The 21,734-nt window shown below is 42.4% G+C and overlaps 1 protein-coding gene across 1 annotated transcript in view; it reads right to left on the reverse strand.

Moving 5' to 3' along the window:
- The window catches only part of LOC126356224 (uncharacterized), a 184,138-nt gene extending 168,142 nt beyond the window's left edge, over positions 1-15,996 (reverse strand). Inside the window, exon 1 of the mRNA XM_050007043.1 lies at positions 15,910-15,996. The gene's annotated coding sequence lies outside the window, so the exon portion shown is untranslated. The remainder of the gene's footprint in view (positions 1-15,909) is intronic.
- Between the last annotated feature and the right edge of the window lie 5,738 nt (positions 15,997-21,734).

Below are 21,734 nucleotides of genomic sequence, written 5' to 3' on the forward strand. Positions count from 1 at the left end.
ATATTACCGGTTTCGGTTCATTCAGAACCATCTTCAGATCTGATATTTCAGTTACAGGAGTAACCCGTCCAAATCCAGCAGTTTTCACATGCTACGTCACATGATGTGACGTAGCATGTGAAAACTGCTGGATTTGGACGGGTTACTCCTGTAACTGAAATATCAGATCTGAAGATGGTTCTGAATGAACCGAAACCGGTAATATGAATAAAAATATTTGCAATCAAGACGGTTTTTAAGTAACATTATAATTTCACTGATTGCTGTTGTGCCATAAGACATTATGTCTGTTTTTGCAAAGTATTGGGGTTTTGTGTCTGTCTCGTGCTGTCTTGCAACGCCACGTGAAGGTTTTGTCGTAGCTTGTTCTCCCGAAGGTCTTTCTAATTCTGAGGGAATGCCATTTACTTTATTTGCCTCGTTTTGACTTACTTCTTTCAGTGCTGTGTGAAATTCTTCTCGCAGTATCCATAATATTGTCTTCAGGTTTCGTTCTACATAGTCCTTCAAGCCTTTCGTTCTTTGCGAAGAAGGGGAACTCCACATCGCACGCCCCCCCCCCCCCCCCCCCCCCTCAGATTTACTGGTAAGAGGGCCTAATGGATATCCCGTCAAAAACTGAACACAAATCAAGGAGGAAGAAGGTGCACTGAACTGTGGGGGGAAAAAAAGCAGAAGCAGTGAACGGCCCAAGTTCAAGTGCAACATTGTGCGAATAAGACCAGCAGCACCATCGTGTTTAAGTGGTCATGGTGTTGGACTTTCAAGCGGGCGGACGTGTTCTCTTTTTCATTTTATTTTTTAGCTATATTTACATTTGTGTTTGTGTCGTGGTGTAACGTCCGTTTGCAACAGCGAGCAATAAAGAAGGCAACTATAGTGACAGTTGATTCTGCACAACTATTGTATTAGCAGACGGAAGGAAAAGGTTTTCGAATGTGAATCGCAAACCTTTGATGATAAGGCGAATCCTCCACCGGAAAACAAGTCTGGAGTGTCATGCACGGCAGTAGTACGTGTGTCATACGATAGGACCTAATTTGTACGCCTGGTGAGTGATTTAGATAAGCCTCCTTGTCAGATTTAGGCACTCGCATGAAGCGGCCTTACCGCAGTGGATTCACCGATTCTCGTCAGATCACCGAAGTTAAGACTGTCGGGCGTGGCCGGTACTTGGATGGGAGACCATCTGGGCCACCATACGCTGCTGCCATTTTTCAGGATGCACTCAGCCTCGTGATGTCAATTGAGGAGCTACTCGACCGAATAGTAGCGGCCGGGAGAGCGGTGTGCTAAACAACACACCCATCCTATCAGCATCCTCAGCTGAGGATGGTACCGATGGGCCAAAAGTGGCCTGAAGACGGAGTGTTTGCTTTGCTTGTGAATGTGATCACTCCCAAGGAAATGATGAAAACATAAAAGTTCCTCACATAAGCTGTAACTAATGAATGCAACAGTTTCACAATCACACAGTTCTGTGTGCTCTGTCACGACATTTGTTTTTAACGTTTTTGAAGTTGCGTTCCGTTTTGGAAGTTTTGACCCTTGGATTCCTATGTTGTAACACATTTCACATACATTTATTCGTTTTCATTTCTGTGAGACTTCTGTGTGGTATCTCATCTACTCTCACTATTCATAACATTTACTTGTATTCTTACCACATGACTTATATTCTATAACCAAGATATAGTATGACAACTGCCAAGACTACAGAGAGAGAGAGAGAGAGAGAGAGAGAGAGAGAGAGAGAGAGAGAGAGAGAGAGAGAAACATTTCAGTGACCAGAGAGACAGTTCAAGAAGTTATGAAAAAAAGAAGAAATACAAATAAATGGTACAAAGGGATTTCCAGCTCGCCCGCTTCACAGTCCAATACCGTGCCCACTAAACCACGAGGGTTAAGAATTTTAGTAGTTCTTCCCCTATCGTGTTAAGGAGCGCAAGGACAATGAAATCAAACAATGGCACATTGATAAAGATCGCCTTAATGCCCTGGCTCTTTCGACCTATTTTAAGTTGACAAGCTTTTAATCAGATGATGTTGTAAGTAGGCTGTTTATGTTTTTTTTATTGGTAACGCCGCCGCCACGTAGCGCTCTGTATGAAAATCACTGGCTGTGCCGTGTGCGGTCTGTGGCTGGTTTGCATTGTTGTCTGCCATTGTAGTGTTGGGCAGCGGCAGCTGGATGCTTACAGCGCGTAGCGTTGCGCAGTTGGAGGTGAGCCGCCAGCAGTGGTGGACGTGGGGAGAGAGATGGCGGAGTTTTGAAATTTGTAAGAATTGGTGTCATGAACTGATATATATATATATATATATATATATTATGACTATAAAGGTAAATACATGGTTTGTTCTCTATTAAAATCTTTCATTTGCTAACTGTGCCTATCAGTAGTTAGTGACTTCCGTAGTTTGAATCTTTTAGTTAGCTGGCAGTAGTGGCGCTCGCTGTATTGCAGTAGTTCGAGTAACAAAGATTTTTGTGAGGTAAGTGATTTGTGAAACATATAGGTTAATGTTAGTCAGGGCCATTCTTTCGTAGGGATTTTTGGAAGTCAGATTGCGTTGCGCTAAAAATATTGTGTGTCAGTTTAAGCACAGTCGTGTATAATTTTTCAAAGGGAACGTTTCAATGTTTATGACAACACGATTCGCGTTCTTAATAAGGAGATATGGGAGAATGTCCAGCACGTAAGTAGAACCCAAGACACCGAATTAATGCACAATAAGATAAGAGATTAGGTGTTACATGATAAAATGACTTCTCCCTCGGCTAATATGAATTTCGCTGTTGATAAAGCACTCACCAGAAGAGATGAGAAACTTCAACTTAGTGTCAAAGATAGTAACATTACACGTAAGGCAATGAATAAATCTGTCCTCTCCTTTGAACACAATGTCCTTAGATCGATTGCCAAAAAGCTTGATCAGGAAGAGGCTATTATACTAGTAACAGACAAAGGGAACATTGTAATGTTACTATATAGGAAGCATTGTGTTGAAGAAGTGTTAAACTTTTTTGGCAGGAAATGGTATCCCTGCAATAGGATTCGATCCCAAATTGGCGTACGATAAAGCCCTTAAGATCAGCTTGACGATTATCAATAAACAAATCCTCTGAATGACCTACATAAATTGGAAGTGTGCTTCGTGCGCATGTTAAAACTCACAAACTCGGCCTTCCTGTCCGCGAAATACTTGGTTCCGCTCTGTCCACAACTCTGGTCGTGGTTTCCCAGCGGCTTTATTTACCAGATAATACAGCTTTATAGCTGATTCCGGGCTCATAAATTTGAACTGATGAAACCTGTTTTCCCGCCGATGTCTAATGATGATCCTAAGAGAGTGAAACGCATCACAAATAAATAAAAATTCACTTTGCAACCAAGACTGCCTATTATTTCTTGAGCATCTCAAAAGGTTGCTTTACAATTAGCCGAAAGATGTAGTGGTGTGATTTCTGAAATAGATTTATGAGTAATTGCGTTGAAATCGACTTTGGCTCGCATGTTACATTTCACTGATGGAAAGGAAGCTGCTAACATGAAAGCAAGAGTAGCTGGCTATTAAAATTCCATACTTATGTTAGTTCTGCTTTGAAAGACGGAACAGGATTAAGTAGCCTGTTTGTATGTTAGCAGCGCTATAGATTGTGTTAATATCGCTGACAGCACTCTGCGTCCTCGGTAAGAGATTCTGTGGATGGCCGGAGTAGCAGTTAGCGAGTGGATAGGGAAGTTCATGGTCATGTTTTTCTTACTGGAGACTCTGCGTTGGTGGGACACGCAATGAGAAGTGAGATGAAATTTCTGATAAGAACATATGCAAGGAAGGATATGACAATGAATTTATGGTTGATGATGGTTGGGTAGTGGAATTACTGACAACTACATAATTTTTGGAACTGGGTGTCACATGAATAAGGTAAAATTTTCTAAATACATTGTTTGATCTTCAACAAAATCTTTCTTTTGCTAACCATATGCCTCCTAGTAGTTAGAATCTTTTTATTTACATGGTAGTAGTTGTTACTTGCTGTAGTTCATGTTATGAAGATTTTCTGTGACGTAAGAGACTTGTGAAACTGAATGGGGCTTCCGCTATCTGGATTCGTGATTGAAATGAGTTACGCAATTAACAGAGTTGGAGATGGTTTCATATTTCTTTAATTTCATATTTTTTGGGTTTGTATTATTGTTAGGCTTTCTTGCAATGCAAGGCAATTCTTTTGTGTTAATTATTGGAAATCATGTTGTCAACGTATAGCAGTCATATTGCGTTGGGCTTGTATATTGTGGGTAATAAATGAATAGTGTAAGTCTGAATTGTCTTTGTCAGGGAAAATTCTGTTGGCCAGTGTTAAAAATAAATAAATAAAGAGTTAGTTTCATGATTTGCAATATCATCACAGCAATTGGACTCCTGCAATACCACTTTTTTTAATTTTTTTTTTTTTTTTTTTTTTTTAAGCGAGACGGAAAGAGCCTTTTGAACCATTTGAGGGTAAAATGGTGACGAAGACAACACCAAGACCCCGAGCGCAGAAATCTCCGACCCAGCCGAGAATCGAACTCTGACGCCTCGCACGGCATTCTGTTGCACTGACCACTGAGAGGAGGGCTTGGGGATGAAAATACATGGGGTCGACCGAAGCGTCCGATCCCACCCGTCGGCTTTGACCCGTGACGTAGGCTGTTGGGGTGTGTGACGTCACGACGGCGCGGAATTTGGTTTGTGAGAGTGGCGTGTTTGTAGGTGTCGTTTTGATTCGATCGGTGGTGCTCTCTGGTGGTGTTAGGTGATGTTTTTGGTTTAGTTTGCGAGTGTGGCGTCGTGTGTGAATTTTGGTAAATTGCGGTTTTTTTTATGTCTATGGTAGGTATGGATATGACTGACAGGGTCAACAGTTTTCAGTTGTCGGCTATGATGGACAGTGCGTTCTCTCTAATGAAATTTCAACTATTCGGATTTTTGCATGAAGTCGTGAAGTGTTCAGTACGTCGTGAAGAAATGAGGCTTACTTGAAGTTCCGCCGTCTCGGACCGTGGACGGCTGTATGTGGAGATGTCGTAAGGATAAGAGGTCAAGGGAAGTGTTCGATCCAATTTGAGATCGGTAGCTGCCGTTGAGCTATATAGGTCAAGGAAAGTGTGCGATTCCAGATTATATTGTGTTTAGTGGTATTTGGGGAGTTTTGTGATGTCGGTTTTTTTCGTCGTTTTGCGTGGTTTTGTATGGGGGTGGGTGTATAAATGTGTTTATATTTAGTTTGTCCCCAACCAAAACCCCCTATTTGCCGCGCTTATCCCGTTTAGTGTCATTAGGCTATTTGTGGAACGTGTGTGTGTTTGTTTTTCGATGTATTTTCGTCCTCATAATGTGTACGTAACGACTTTATATGCGCCATATTGGAATCGTGGTTTATGGTCGTTTCTTGTGACGCAGTGGATAGTGCAAAACACTAAAGTAATGGTACCGAGATAACGTTAATATAAATCGAGAGGATCTGATTGATGTGCAGCTGGACGACAGCCTATTCGTATCTCCTGTACATCATGATTTCCATTTGTTTATTTTTTGACTTGTCCAATATTAAAAGTTTCTGCTCCGTATATAACGGAATCTAATGGGATCAGGTAAAAATAAATAAAAAGCCTCAAGCGACCGAGGGAAGCCACGACAAATAAATCAAGGACAGTCAAATGGGGATTTGAAACCTGCGCCAACTCACCATGTGCCTCTAAGAAAAAAGAGTGAATCAGGGGCATCAGAAGCTTGTCTACATTATATGGCTTGGAGAATGGGGCTACTCAGAATATGGTAACTTGGCCTTTAACATTTCATCAAGTTATTAAAAGCGTCAGGTCCTGAATGGAGTGTTCAAATGGCTCTGAGCACTACGCGGCTTAACTTCTAAGGTCATCAGTCGCCTAGAACTTAGAACTAATAAAACCTAACTAACCTAAGGACATCACACATATCCATGCCCGAGGCAGGATTCGGACCTGTGACTGTAGCGGTCGCTCGGCTCCAGACTGTAGCACCTGAAGGGAATGTTTTTAATATGGTGGACACATAAGAACTCTATCGATATCCGATAAGAACCACGCAGATTCTGGGATCAGACACTTTAAGGCTGTGTTCCGAAAGAACGAGTATTGTGAACGAAATTATGTATAATTTAGACCAATATAAGATCGGCCTATTGCAGTCCTTCCTTTCTGTGGGGTTACATCAAATTTAACAAATGTGTCTGGGCAGACAAGGCGTTCGATACAGTTTTCTACCGCCCTGGAAAGCAAACTACGTGCGTAATGATCTCTAACAGTTTTTGTCGAGCGGGTGACCGTTGTCGGTGCCACTATCGAAAAAAGCCTAACAAACCGTGGAAATTTCATGCACAGTAATGTTGTCCCTGATATTTTTATGAAATCATTATGTTGCTGTACTACTTACATTTTTTCACGCCCTTTCAGGCTCTCATCAAACTACGCAGAGAATTACAAATACAAATCTGATTTTTCTCTCTGATTTTTTTCCAATTTCTGTTACCCATGTGGAAGCCATCGACTGGATGGAGTTTCGGTGCCTTGCGTGTTCTTTGTGTCTCACAGTTAGATGGTGAAGTGTGATGTTTGATGTTATCGGGAGAACGAAGAAACCTGGGATCGGTTCATGCACTGCACAGCTTGTGATGAGACTGTTCACTCACAAGACATTACTATAACGACCCTTCCATCTTGATATGGGTAGCACTAAAAATCAGCAACCGGGTTTCTTACTTGTGAATCAGTCTTGTATTAACGAAAACGGCATTAAAAGCTCTGCAGTAGTGCATAAGATTAACCTTCACAAATAGAGAAACGCGGCGACGGACTTTATAATATGTATAGATATTCTCTCTATATTGGTTTACTTATCTTTTACGTCATGGCTGCTCAATACTGACATCCAATCCTGTGGGAAAAGGCGACGGAAGTGCATGCACAGTATTGTATGTAAATGAATAGTGATACTTGTACTTACCAGTTTTCTGAGGCTCATGCTAGAGACAGATACGACTGTAACGACTTGGGTAGAATGGGAGGAAAAGCATTTGTTTCCCGTGATTACTTATATAGGATCTTTCTACATTCCAATTTCTAATATTTTTGTGTGCTTCCAGGTGTGAAAATATCCAGTACTGTTTGCAGCTTCTTCATGCAGGGACTCGCGCTTAATGAAGGTTTAAAAATCGTTAAACATTTTACCAAAGTGGCAACTCAGTTGTGGGCGCTCATCGTTTATTCACCAGAGAATTCGAATGCCATCACAGTCTGTATGGTCAGGCTATACGACGCACTGTGGCCAAGTTGCAGGATTTCACTCTACGCGACCAGAAGCCACCAAGAAGACAAGGGCGCGAATAGAGGACAATACCGCAACAGTAGCGACCAGTATGGAGAAAGAGCCGAATTGTCAGTTTCAAGCCGATCTCAATGGTTGCGGCTATACGAGACTTTAGCTCTGTAAATCTTGCGAAATGGCTTGGCTCTGCATCCATGAAAAGTTTCATTGACTCAAGAGCTTAAGCCAAACGATCACAGACTGCGTTGGTGTTCGCTGATTGAGGCGTAAAGCAGTTTGAAGCTGATCCTGGTTTGAGAGTAAAAAATCTTCTCAGACGAGGGGTATTTTTGTCTTAATGGCTTTGTCAATACGCAAAACTTTCGTTATTGGAGCGAGAAGAATCGACAAGTGGTCCACGTGGTGCCATTGTATTCAGAAAAACTCAATGTTTGGTGTGCTATGCACCATGGCGGCGTCATTGGGCCTTCTGTCTTTCGAGATGACAGAAGAAGCGTCACCGTCAATAGCGACTGCTGCAGATCCATGTTCGCGAATTTCCGTGCCCAGAACTTGAGAAGACTGATTCTGAAAACATGTGGTCACAGTAGGATGGAGCTACGTGCAGCACAACTAATGCTGAGGTAGAAGTCTTGCCCCCGAACATCTCAAGACGTGAATCTGTTAATTAGCCGCAACAGTCGTCCGATTTAACGCCCATGAATTTCTCTTTTCTTTTGGACTACGTGAACTCCCAGATCTTTGCTGATAATCCACAAAGTTCCTAATATTTGGAGGCGAATATTGATCAGGCTACCGCAGACGTAACGCCACTAACGTTAGACAGTGATTAACAATTGGAGCCATCGTGTCCCTTAGTGTGTTCAAAGCCGTGGTTCATATTATTCGAACGATACTTTGTGTGCAACATAGCTGCAATGTATAAGCTTTAAAATGAAGCACAGCTTACTTTGATTCGTTGAGGGATTTTTTTTTAAATTTTTATGTGTCGCTCTTAATGATAGAGCCTTTATAGCGTTTTGGTGTGAAAGTTCGGACAACAATCGTAGCACTTAGTAAAGTGTTGCGTGTGACGAGTTTAGCGACCTCTATCTTGGAACAATAAGTAATCATTACTTCTGAGTAAATAATGTTTCAACGTTATCAAACAGAACCTCTTATGCAGCATATTCTCGAAAGGTGGTGGTGGTGTTTAGTGTTTAACGTCCCGTCGACGACGAGGTCATTAGAGACGGAGCGCAAGCTCGGGTTAGGGAAGGATTGGGAAGGAAATTGGCCGTGCCCTTTCAGAGGAACCATCCCGGCATTTGCCTGAAACGATTTAGGGAAATCACGGAAAACCTAAATCAGGATGGCTGGAGACGGGATTGAACCGTCGTCCTCCCGAATGCGAGTCGAGTGTGCTAACCACTGCGCCACCTCGCTCGGTTATTCTCAAAAGAATCTGAGTGATGGAAAGAGAACTACTGGTAACTAAAAGTGGCAGTTGGCACTACATAGAACGTCAAAGCTGTAACCAAAGTCGATTATAAACTAAAACATTAGTTAAACGATAGATGACAATGCGATATGCAAGGAGGGGATATCGTATGAGACCAGACAGGGTAGTTGTACAGCGTACTGGAGAGGGCTCTTGTAAACTCTAATTGTGCCAGTGGAGCCATCTAGCTTGACGTCCCCATCACACTACAAATCGCCTCTATAAGCTGTAAAAGCACCACGGAGAGACGTTGCATAACGTTGACAGTCCGTCCGCTTCATCAGTCCCGTAGAACTTAGAACTACTTAAACCTAACTAACCTAAGGACGTCACACACATCCATGCCCGAGGCAGGATTCTAACTTGGGACCGTAGCAGTCACGCTGTTGCGGACTGAAGCGCCTAGAACCGCTCGGCCACCGCGGCCGGCTACAAGTGAGAAACTACCGTATAGACCATGTGCGGGCAAGTCTGGCACGTTGCACGTACACGAAAGCCACTACACAAGTCAACATGGACATCATTGTCGCTGCAATGCTGCTATTCTTTGTCATGTGTTGTGTTGCTAGTTTCTAACAGTAGGTGTTGTCATGAAATTAGTGCTAAACTCTATTTGCAATTTCTATAATAATCCAATACTTCAAAGCAACGGGAATCTTACGATTAAACATTACTTTTTTTAAATGTTTTATTTAAAAACCAAAATCTAGCACTGCAATTATGATGATGCATTATGCCTGCTTTTTACCCGGTTATTAGTAAAAATGAAAAAAACTAATAACAAATAACGAAAAATACTGGTTACTCGAAACTAAAATATCGGTATCGATTTTAACCGGCCAGTTGTTCCCATCCCTACTACGCTGTTTAGAAGTTTGGCTGGAACAAGCGCGATAAGGCGCGCGCACACAGCAGAGGAATGTTATCGTTCAAAGCCGGCGTACTGTCAGTCGGCTGTAGCCGCCTTAGCTACGTGTTTTCTCAGAGTGCTGACTACACGCTGTAAAATTAAGTAGCATTATATGACCACTTTTCTCTCTAACTTTATTAATAATAGCTGTTGGGCTATTAACCAAAAACAGAAGGTGAAATCAAATATCCTTTGTTCGACTATGATTCGTAGTTTTTACCCCCCCCCCCCCCCTCCCCCTTCCAGTGTTTGGAATTTGTCAGAGTAATAACGGCTCTGCTGCCTCCATCCCTAGTATGCTGCCAGATTATTCTTATCCTATCAATATTCTTATGAAATAGGAGGAATCCTACAGTGTCAGACCAAATCGTACGCATCGCAGGAATTTGAAAGTCCTAGTTAAATACCTTCTTTGTCTCTCTCAGCCACTGCTGTGAAAACTACAGGGTAAGAATTCCGCTTGAACTATGTCCCAATTTCACAAGGACTTCTCATTAGTTTCCCACAGAGAAAGTAGTTGTGATCGGTGCCGGTACGTGGTTATAAAGAATCACGTAACTCAGGAAAACAAATGAACAGGTGCCGCCCGATTAACCTTATTTAAGAATGCGAGATTTCCACTGACTTCCATAGATGATTCGGGCACAGGGGTACTGGCAGAAGTTGTAAAGGTGGGTACCGAGTTGGTAAGAACATTGCCCGCGAAACGCAAAGCGCCAGGTTCCATTTCTGGTCTGACACATTGTTTCAGTCGGCCAGAAAGTTTCAGATTCTAACCATTTGTTCAGTTTCTACTGTCTTACTGACGTAATTTGATGAGCTCTGTAATAAAAAGAACCACTCTTAAAATTGGTGGAGACTAAAATGACCTTTAGTGCACTATGTAGTAATGACGAATAATGGGAAACAGGTAGACACATTGACCGTGCCTGTGTACGTAACCGTGGTCGCCCACGCGCGGGGGAGGGGGGACAGAAGGGAGACCGCCTTCCTGCTCCCTAGTTCTCTGATACATAAAATAACATAGTGAAGTTTTTGAAGAAAATGGTTTCAAAATCGATATTACGCAGGTTTTTAACAGGACTGGACGACTTTTTATGCCTGCTTACAAGTCTTACAAAATATTAAAAATACTTCATATCCAAGGTCTAGGCCCCCCTCCCCCACTACAAATTCCCGTATGGGCGCCTTTCTGCGCCTTTGATAAGTGTTTTGCGTTGTAGGCGAGAAATGTCGCCTTCTCTTCTTTAGCAACATCGGTCTCTGATATTCTCACCCACTCCTCCTCCACCACCCCCACCACTCAACAGTACAACAATCTAAAACTTCTATTATATTTTTAATTATTAAAGCAACGTGACCAGACAGTCCTCAATTTTCATGCTTTGTTTTCGATTCCTTTAAAATTTATTGAGGACAACAAATGTCCTATTTTTTAAATTTTTGTCTTCAGTTTTTTTTAATTTCCCAAAATAATTGAAATAGGAAGAATGTGTTGAACACTTTAAACTACTACTCAACTGACAACACGACTGCAGCCAAATTAGGCCTCAATTATTTTATTTATTGCAAGAAAATGGACTACTGAAGGCCTGGAACTATACCCTGGTTCGAATGAATTTTTCCCTCACTTCAGAAACATGCAATACTGATGGGAGACATGTTGGAGCATCAAACTTGGTCGCTTCTATGATAACACACCTGCTGGATTTTGTTGTGACCTGTCTATCAATCAACAACTTCATCAAAGTTTTGGATGATGCGGCAAACGCATAACTTTTATCATGAAACAAAACAGCAGAGTTACTAATAATACCCGTTTCAATGTTCAAGACCACTAATGCTTCTAAGAGTACTTGTCCTAACAAAGCACAAAGCAGAGACTTTTGCTCTGTAAAGCAGAAAATGTCCTTTCGCACGTTACTTGTGTAAATGCAACCGTCAACAAAGAGCAATATGCAATACAGAGATTGCAGTATGCACTAAGGTGTAAATTATGAGACAACAGCTTCCAAGACGGTCGCGGTGGTCTCGCGGTTCTAGGCGCGCAGTCCGGAACCGTGCGACTGCTACGGTCGCAGATTCGAATCCTGCCTCGGGCATGGATGTGTGTGATGTCCTTAGACTACTTAGGTTTAGGTAGTTCTAGGGGACTGATGACCACAGCAGTTGAGTCCCATAGTGCTCAGAGCCATTTGAACAGCTTCCAAGCACAAGGTACACAGTTTCTACCATGATGTCCCGTATCGTGCTACGAGTCTGGCACTGAGACATGTTAGTTTTTGTTTCGTATTCAGTATCAGCAGAGTTCGTTTTTAGGTGGGTAGAGGCAATATGTGTACTTTCGTAAAAGGTAGTAAAGCTTATGAACTCTTCCGTATGCTTTTAAAAACAGTTCGGCGTTTTAATTTCTCTTCTTTTCTATTTTCTCCTCATTTACTCAATTCTTTTTGCTGTTTCATTTGAAATTAATTTTTCCCGCCCTTTGCTGCTCCTAAAATTATGCTTTTGCCTTGCCTAATGGTAGAAACAGCGTTAAGTGCCTTTGTAGTATGTATGCATCGGAACTGCGCAAGTCTGTGGCTGGCTGCAGCAAGTTGCTCACTGCCTCCAGTCTGAATGCCCCATGTGACTAAAGCGAGCAACGGTGTTCGGGTTGACAAACTGGAGCAACTGCTACAGTGAGCTCAAGACGCCTCTCATATGAAATAACGCATTAGGATCAAGTCAAGCGGTTTGCTTCAGGTCTCACCGGACGAACTTTGCCTCTCCGATTTGTGTATGATATGTAGGGTACGACCAGGTCTTCATCACATGTAAACAGGGAGACGCAGTTCTCAATAGTTTGCGAGAAAATCGCGTTTGAACATTTTAGGCGTGATTCTGTACTTACAAGGGAACTTCCTCATCGCACCCCCCTCAGATTTAGTTATAATTTGGCACAGTGGATAGGCCTTGAAAAATTGAACACAGATCAATCGACAAAACAGGGAGAAGTTGTGTGGAACTATGAAAAAATAAGCAAAATATACTAACTGAGTAGTTCATAGGCAACATAGGCCACATCAAGGATAATGTGAGCACAGGAGCGCCGTGGTTCCCTGGTTAGCGTGAGGAGCTGCAGAGCGAGAGGTCTTTGGTTTTCAAGTCTCCCCTCGAGCCAAAAGTTTAGTTACTTTATTTTTGCAAAGTTATGATCTGTCCGTTCGTTCATTGACGTCTCTGTTCACTGTAATAAGTTTAGTGTCTGTGTTTTGCGACCGCACCGCAAAACCGTGCGATTAGTAGACGAAAGGACGTGCCTCTCCAAAGGGAACCGAAAACATTTGATCCAGGAAAACATATCTGATATATTCTATACGACACTGGTGACGGCATGTGCGTCACATGACAGGAATATGTTGTCGACCCACATAACTTGCACACTTGGCGAATAGGCAAAAAGATTCTTCTACCTTGCCCGATTAAGTTTTCTTGTGGATGTGATAATCACTCCCAAAAAAGTGGTGAAAACATAAGAGTGTGTCACATAAACTGCAAAAAATTAATGCAACAGTTTCACAGTCGCACAGTTTTCTCTGTGCTCTGTCAAAACATGTTTTTAACGTTTTCAAATTTTTCCGTGTGCAAACAGTCAAATCCTGCATATGTCCAAGCAAATCTGAACATGTCCTGGAATTCTGGAGTGCGAAGTTGATTATGTGTGAGTGCCTGAACTCTGATAATTGTCTGAAAATAAACATTTAAACTTTTCACTCGAGGGAAGACTTGAACCAAAGACCTCTCGTTCCGCAGCTGCTCATACTAACCACGGGACCACAGCGCTCTTGAGCTCACATCATCCTTGATGTGGCCTATGTTGCCCATGGACTACTCAGTTTGTATATTTTGCTTATTTTTATATAGTTCCACACAACTTCTTCCTGTTTTGTCAATAAATTTCTTCTGGGTTAGAGACCGCATTGTCATTGTCTTCCTGTTTTGTTGATTGATCTGTGTTCAGTTTTTCAACGCCTATCCACTGAGCCAACTTATAACTAAATCTGAGGGGGGGGGGGGGGGTGCGGTGGGGAGGTTCCCTTGTTAGTATGATGGTCAGTAGTAATCGATGAGTCCGCAGCCGAGCTCGTAAGTGCCAAATAGCTAGGTTTCTGGATCGAATCTCTCTTCCGGTATACTTGCTTTTCTTCCATTTCCTGTAACTGTAACAGTAGATACGCGCGGTACGTGACGGAACTGTGTGACGACCGAGAACCGTTTATGAATGTAAACCAATATTGAAAAGCGGCACACATACAAAAACTCGGCTGTACGTCGCAATAATTATTGGTTTCCATGTTCCTACGATCCGTATAATCCTGATTCGTGCAGTGATCCACAGGTTACACATCCATATACTTTCCACGAATATAGATAAAGTAATGTAAATGAAATTGCTATACTGTTTTCACTTAAATGTCTTATGCATCCGATTTTTATATCCCAGCTCTTCACGAAAAAGTCACCTCCTTTATCAAAATAAATTATGAAAATAATACATGAATCATTAAATACTGATAGACGTAATAAATCTGTTCTTAGAATTCCGTGGGAATGAAAAAACGAGATGTACCGGCAGTGAGATTCGATAAGAGATCTCGCACTTATGAACCTAGACGTTTACTCTAGCTGCTGCGAAATTCTTGAGTAACAGTTAAGATACATAGAATATAAGTACGCTTAAAATCTTTAAACCCGATTTTCTCGATACGAAGTCCTTGTCGTATCCTACATATCCTATCAATCTGAATCAAATCGTCGAGGGTAAGTACGTAGATGCCCTCGTCACCATTTTGTCTGAAAAGACCATTACAGTTTTCCGTACTTCAACGCAATAACAACTTGGTTCAAATGGCTCTGAGCACTATGGGACTGAACATCTGCGGTCATCAGTCCCCTAGAACTTAGAACTACTTAAACCTAACTAACCTAAGGACATCACACACATCCATAGCCGAGGCAGGATTCGAACCTGCGACCCTAGCGGTCGCGCGTTTCCAGACTTAAACGCCTAGAAGGCTCGGCCACACTGGCCGGCGCAATAACAACTTCCATACAATTCAGCAAAATACAAATCTTCTTGCCTACCTGGATCATACTTCACTGTGTGTCACACATTAGAGGAATAAATTACGTTTTCTGTAGAGCTTGGCCAAGTGCACAATTTCTTTTGGGTATCAACAACAGCAACGTCATTCCGAAGCGACTGACACAATAGAGCGGCAATTGGTCTTACTTCCTTGCGAACGCTACTGTTTCTAAACACACATTCAAGTAAACCACAACGTTTCATCAACAACCTTTTTCACACTGCAAATAACTGGCCATACACACGAAAAGACATAACAGCAGTTACAACTAATTCCGATTTAATTGTGGCACACTCACTGCCGCCATGGAGAAGCAGCGCAGGGCCTTGCCACAGACGTGTTTTTTGCTGTCATTACGTGGTTTCGACCAGATCCATAAATGTGAGAGCACGGGACAGAACTCTTCTGCCGGATTAACTTGGTCAACGAACACAGTAAGATCAAGAAATAAACTAGACGTAGGTATAAAAAAAAATCTAAGCAAGAGATTTGAAAAGTAGTAGTTTCATAAGTGAAGCGTACGGTACAACGCACGCGATTATTATTAAGTAGTTACAGAGGAAAGGTGCCGAGTCACCACTTCGTGTCCAGTTACAACAATGCTTACGCGCAATTTTTTTTTAAATATTGGCAGATGTTTGATAGATAATTCCCGGTTCTCCAGTTCTTGCCTTCTAGAAAAACAAGTTCTTGCCTTCTAGAAAAACAAACTGACGTATATTTTTATTGAGCTAGAAGGTGTGGATCATGCAAACATATAATATGTTGTTACACTTAGTTATGCCGCAATAAGAAGATAGTACAAAAAAGAAATTACTATTGAACAAAATCCTGTCAGTTTTTCAAGCCACCTTATTTGAACAGTTGTCATATTCGACAGTCAGCTTGGCTCGAAAACAGAAAGGATTTTGTTCAGACACAACGTCGCAAGAAGACTCAGACGACACAAAAGAGAGTGCTGCTGTCTTCTTATAGATGTCGGCGGGCTGTAAACAACAGTAACTCTCAGAATCGGAAAGATCGAGTAGCGTACTCACAGACAGTAGCGTTATTCCACGCACAAACCACTCTGCTCACTGTGCCTCGCGGCGTGTGTCGTCAGCTGTGCACCGGCATCTGCTTTAGTGCAGGCCTCACGTGACCCCCCTTCCACCCACCTTCTCCGCCACCACGTGACTGTCGCCTAGCGCTTGCCGCGGACGCGAATTGCCGCGAAAATAATCAGCTCAGGCAGTCCGTCAGGGTGCTCTTAAGCTTCAATGATTTAACGTAGTCTTTGGTTGTAGTAAATCGAAATTGTGAAATCACCGTTTCCTGCGGCTACATTTACACCGACATCCGGAAATCACTGTTAAGTACCGGACAGAGGGTATTTTCCCATGTTCCGCTGTTTAGGGAACCTCCCGTTCCATTTCCGTGTGGCACGCGGTAACAATGGTTACACTGCTCTGTATGTGCCTCTTCATTAATCTAATATTGTTTTTGTGATCCTTACGGCAGAGAAACGTAGGGATCTGCTGTATATACCTAGATTACTCGTTTGATAACGCTCCTTGCAATTTTGTTAAGTAGCATTTCGCGGGATAGTTGTCTGATATGGAACGTCTGCTAGTCGTGTTTCATTCTCGTGACTCACTCCCTTGAGTCAATCAAAGATTTGGCCATTCGAGATGACCTCCTTTGTATACGTTCAGTATCCTCTGTCAGTTCAGTTTGGTATAGGTCCCACCCATCTAAGCATTATTTCAGGGTGTGTTGCATGAGAGTTTTGTTAGTAATCTTGTTCGTAGACCGACTGAATTTTCCCTAATGATGAACCAAAGTATGCTACTTGCATTCCATTACATGTTCGAAAAGTGGCTACAGTAATAGGCCTAAAAAAGTAGTGAATCGATTGTAATCAAACTGGTAAACAGTGTAGAACACGTACACGGCACAAACGAAAACTGAAGACATATCTAGACAAAGAATTTATACTGTAACATAATTTGAAAGTGTCCAATGAGTGTGCTATTACACACGATGCAAGTAGAGTAACTACGGAGTGTGGTGACGACGAAAGGCAGTCTGTACAGATTACGGAACTATTATTTGGGCTGAAAGTTCTGGTTGGGAGTGTTGAGTGCACCAACAACATTTCAGACAAGCTCTTTGGCCTCCTAGTCATGAAAATTCTTTGTGTAAAAAGTTCTTACATTCACTCACGATGTAGGAGAAGCATTTGACACCCCTAAAAGTGTTTGACACAGCAAAACAACAACGCTTCACATCTGTAGTGTTCACGACTATTCTACAATTCACACTTTATAAGTGCGTGGTTCATGGGTTCTCTATTGTTCCATTCTCGAATATCGACCGATAAAACGGACACGTAAGTCTTCCCGTGCGGGCTTTGGTTTCTCTTATTTTGTTACGATGATCATTTTTTTCTGTGTTCAGTTGGCCCCAACAAAATATTTTCGCATTCGGAGGATAAAGTTAGCGATCGAAATGTCAAAAGATCTCGTCGTAATGAGAAACGCCTTTGTTTTACTCATTGCCACCTCTACTCGCGTGTCATATCTGTGACACTCTCTCCCCTATTCCGCGTTAATGTAAAACGAGCGGCCTCCGTCAATCCTTTCTCATACGGATCCCATACCGCGCAGCTTCACTCCATAAGAGGACGAACAAGCATAGTATAGGCGGTGTCTTTAACAGGCCATTTCGCGTCTTCTACGTCTGTCAATAAAGCGCAGTCTTTAGTTCACCTTCCGCACAATATTATCGATTTGATTGTTCGATTTTAAGTTGTTCATAACTGTAATCCCTAGGTAGGATTACCAAGTGACCCGATTAATCGGGATTGTCCCGGTTTTGAATTTCAAGTCCCGATGTCTCGGTACATCTTTGGGGACCTTCAAATGTCTCGGTTTATCATCTTTTTGATTGTTAACAATGTTTGCATTGTGAAACCGACAGAACCTGCTACTCAGCGCGCAGCACACCGTGTTTCTCACAATCATGTTCTCGCAAACTGTCTGTAACTGCGCGCACAGTGGTTTTGACTGTTACTGTATTCAGCTGATTAGAATGCTGTCTACAGCTTGCTATCGATGTAAGTATATTTTACTAAAGCCGGTAATTACACGGTAAAAGTCGATAGATATGGTGCCTTTTCTCGTTGCTCCCAAAAGTTCCGATCTAACTGTCTGGCATGGGGTAAATACACTACTGTTGTTTAAAATGCCATTGGTTTTCTATTCATCGAGTCTTTGGCAATTGAATTTATTTGATTTTTACTTATTGGCATGCGGTGTACACACTATTGTAGTTCAAAATGCCACTGGTTTTCTACTCACTTGAATCAATTTTATTTACTATTTATTGCTCCAAATAGTACAATATTTGAATGTCTACATCTGCATGGATTTTCTGCAAATCGCACTTAAGTGTGTGGCAGACCGTTCATTGAACCACCTTCACAATAATTCTCTACTATTCCACTCCCGAATAGCGCGTGGAAAAAACGAGCACGTATATTTTTCCTTGGCAGCTCTCATTTACTGTATTTTATTATGATGATTGTTTCTCCCTATGTAGATCGGCGTCAACAAAATATTTTCGCATTCAGAGGAGAAACCTGGTAATCGAAGTTTCGTGAGAAGATTACTCCGCAACGCCGGCCGGGGTGGCCAAGCGGTTCTAGGCGCTACAGTCTGGAACCGCGCGACCGCTACGATCGCAGGTTCGAGTCCTGCCTCCGGCATGGATGTGTGTGATGTCCTTAGGTTAGTTAGGTTTAAGTAGTTCTAAATTCTAGGGGACTGATGACCTCAGCAGTTAAGTCCCATAGTGCTCAGAGCCATTTTACGCCGCAACGAAAACGCCTTTGTTTTAATGGTGTCCATCCCAAATCCTGTATCATGTCCGCGACACTCTCTCCCCTATTTCGCGATAACGCTCTTCGTTGCACGTTCTCGTTCTATCTGGTAAGGATCCCAGACCGCGCAGCACTACTCCAAAAGAGACGGGAAAGCGTAGTGTAGGCATTCTCTTTAGTAGATCTTTTACATTTGCTACGTGTTCTGCCAATAAAACACTTTCTTTGGTTTGTCTTCCCCACAACATTTTCCATGTGTTCTTTCCAATTTCAATTGTTCGTAACTGTAATCCCTAGGAATTTAGTTTACGGCCTTTAGATTGGACTCATTTATCGTGTAACCGAAGTTTCACGTATTCCTTTTAGAACTCATGGGGATGACCTTACGCCTTTAATTATTTAGGGTCAATTGCCAATTTTTGAACCATAGGACACCAAATCGTTTTGCAATTTGTTTTGATCTTATGCTGAGTTTAACAGACGATACACGACAGCATTATCTGCAAACTACCTATGACGGCTGCTCAGATTGTTTCCTAAATCGTTTGCATAGATAAGGAACAGCAGAGTCACTGTAACACTACCTTGGGCAACGCCAGACATTACTTCTTTTTTACTCGATGACTTTTCATTAATTACTACGATATGTGACCTCACTGACCGGAAATCACGAATCCAGTCACATAACTGATATAACACATTCCATAAGCACGTAATTTCACTACAAGCTACTTGTGTGGTACAGTATCAAAAGCTATTTGGAAATCTAAAAACACGGAGCGTCCTTATAGGGCCCTGTCGCAAAATCTTATTTCCGTGGGACATTTCTGCCGTAGCGCATGATGGGCCAAAGTGTTGTCAGTAGTGCACGAAATGCTGTTTAACTGCTACCCCTACACTGACTCTTCCTCCTCACCCCCCACTAAGGTAAAAATTTGTTATACTGTGCGTAAAATATTGTTTTTTTTTTTTTAATTGATTACCAAGTTTCCAAATACTGTATCTTCTAACGTTTTAGCCCTGTCCAAAATGCCAAAGAGAAAGTGCAAACTTTCCGACAAATATATTCTTTTAAATAAAAAAGGTGGAACATAATAGTGAAAGATAACCCTAGTGGGGACTGTTTAAATGATTGAGAATGCAGGCAAAAGTTACTGTACTAACAACATTTATTTTACCAAAACCAAAAAAATCAAATATAAATTATGCTAAATAAGTTATTGATTGAATACCGTAGCCGGCCGGGGTGACCGAACGGCTCTAGGCGCTACAGTCTGGAACCGCTCGACCGCTACGGTCGCAGGTTCGAATCCTGCCTCGGGCATGGGCGTGTGTGATGTCCTTAGGTTAGTTAGGTTTAAGTAGTTCTAAGTTCTAGGGGACTAATGACCACAGTAGTTGAGTCCCATAGTACTCAGAGCTTTTTTTGACTGATGACCATAGATGTTAAGTCCCAAAATTCTCAGAGCCATTTGAGCCATTTGACAAGGATCCTGGGTGGCAGAAGTTAATCAAGTACTCTACCACTAAAAATGTGGCTAACGTAGTCTGAATTGATCTGACGCCGAGTAGACCTTGATTGAGCAAATCTACTGTAGTTTCTCTACATAGGTGCAGCTGAAAGCAAGTGGCGATTGAGATCTGTGTTCCTTGACAACGCCGGAGCGGCAGTACGTTACCCTGTTTGCTTCGTGCGACCATGTAACTTGCATATGGCGAGATGTGTGCGGCGGAGGTGAGACGTGGAGGCGGCACCTGAGAATCGATCGTGGCCACGAAATAAATGCAAAAATCCCACAGTCCAGCGATCAGGCACACGGATCGCAGTTTACTCTCTACCAGAACCCTGAAATCATGGTAGATTTCAGTGTGTGACACACCCGTTCACAGGTCGTACCAAGGACCAATTTGGCTCACTTATACGACAGAGCGCATAAGGATACCAAACATAAAGACTGGTAAACCAAAAACGAATAAGTGTGCCCTCGACAAACGAGCATTCCGAGACGTTTGAAGTCACACTGTCGGTACAGTACGAACTTCAACACAGGCTCCGCAGTCTAAACTACTCGCAAGTGAAATCAGTCTCAGGACAGGTCGCAAGTACCACCCACACATGCCAGAGCCTCGACTAGAAGTGCATCCAGAGCAAAGTTCCGCACCCGAGTGCTTCGCACCTCTCTAGAAAAATATTCCTTTTGCCCACAGAGTGCACTCCGACACCGCCTTCACCCTGCCTTGAACCAATCACAGGGCTCCAGAAGTGCTAAATCTTCCCTCCCACATGACAGTACAAACTCATGTTGAAGCATGGCAAGAGTTAAGAAACCTGTGTCTCTGGCATTTTTAAATTTTCGCAGAGGGGAAGATGATTTTCTCCAAAGTTATCACTTCCAATGGCAGCAAGTGAATAGGTACAGTCTTAAAGATCTTTATATAAATCGCCTGTGCCTTGGAGCTCGTTAGTCCTAGCTATGAGGTGTAATAAGGATTCTATCTCCAAACGTTTCTCAGGCGCTGGATTTTTCTTATACAGCTGAAGTGGCCAATGGAAGAGGTTCACAGGCCTATTTGCAGTATTGGCGAACACAAAAACAGGTGAATTTTTGTTAGACATGGCTCTGCACACAATGACCAGTTTATAACTCCACTGTCTAGATGCGTTCCTTCAGACCTTCACCCCCCACCCAGGCTTCGGCTGGCGCCACGGCAGGTATCGAGTCATTGTTCTGCTGGATACCTGTCTCGATGAGTGGCTGCCCTGTACAGCTGCGGGCCTGTCAGAGAGTAAGTTGTCCTCTGTCACTGCCCTCTGCTTGCTGTTGATTTTTGCATGGGTATTGCCTTACTTCAATATTGTTTAGTGTGACACGAACCAGAGAAAATCAGTGAATAATAGAGAATCTCATCCTTATAACCGATATTTATGTGAAAAAAGGTAACTTTTGCCAATCAGGATTGCCCGTGGCTAAAACACATCCTAGCTTGACCTCATTCATT

The sequence above is a fragment of the Schistocerca gregaria genome, chromosome 3, assembly GCF_023897955.1.
Source record: "Schistocerca gregaria isolate iqSchGreg1 chromosome 3, iqSchGreg1.2, whole genome shotgun sequence".
Taxonomy (NCBI): Eukaryota; Metazoa; Arthropoda; class Insecta; order Orthoptera; family Acrididae; genus Schistocerca; species Schistocerca gregaria.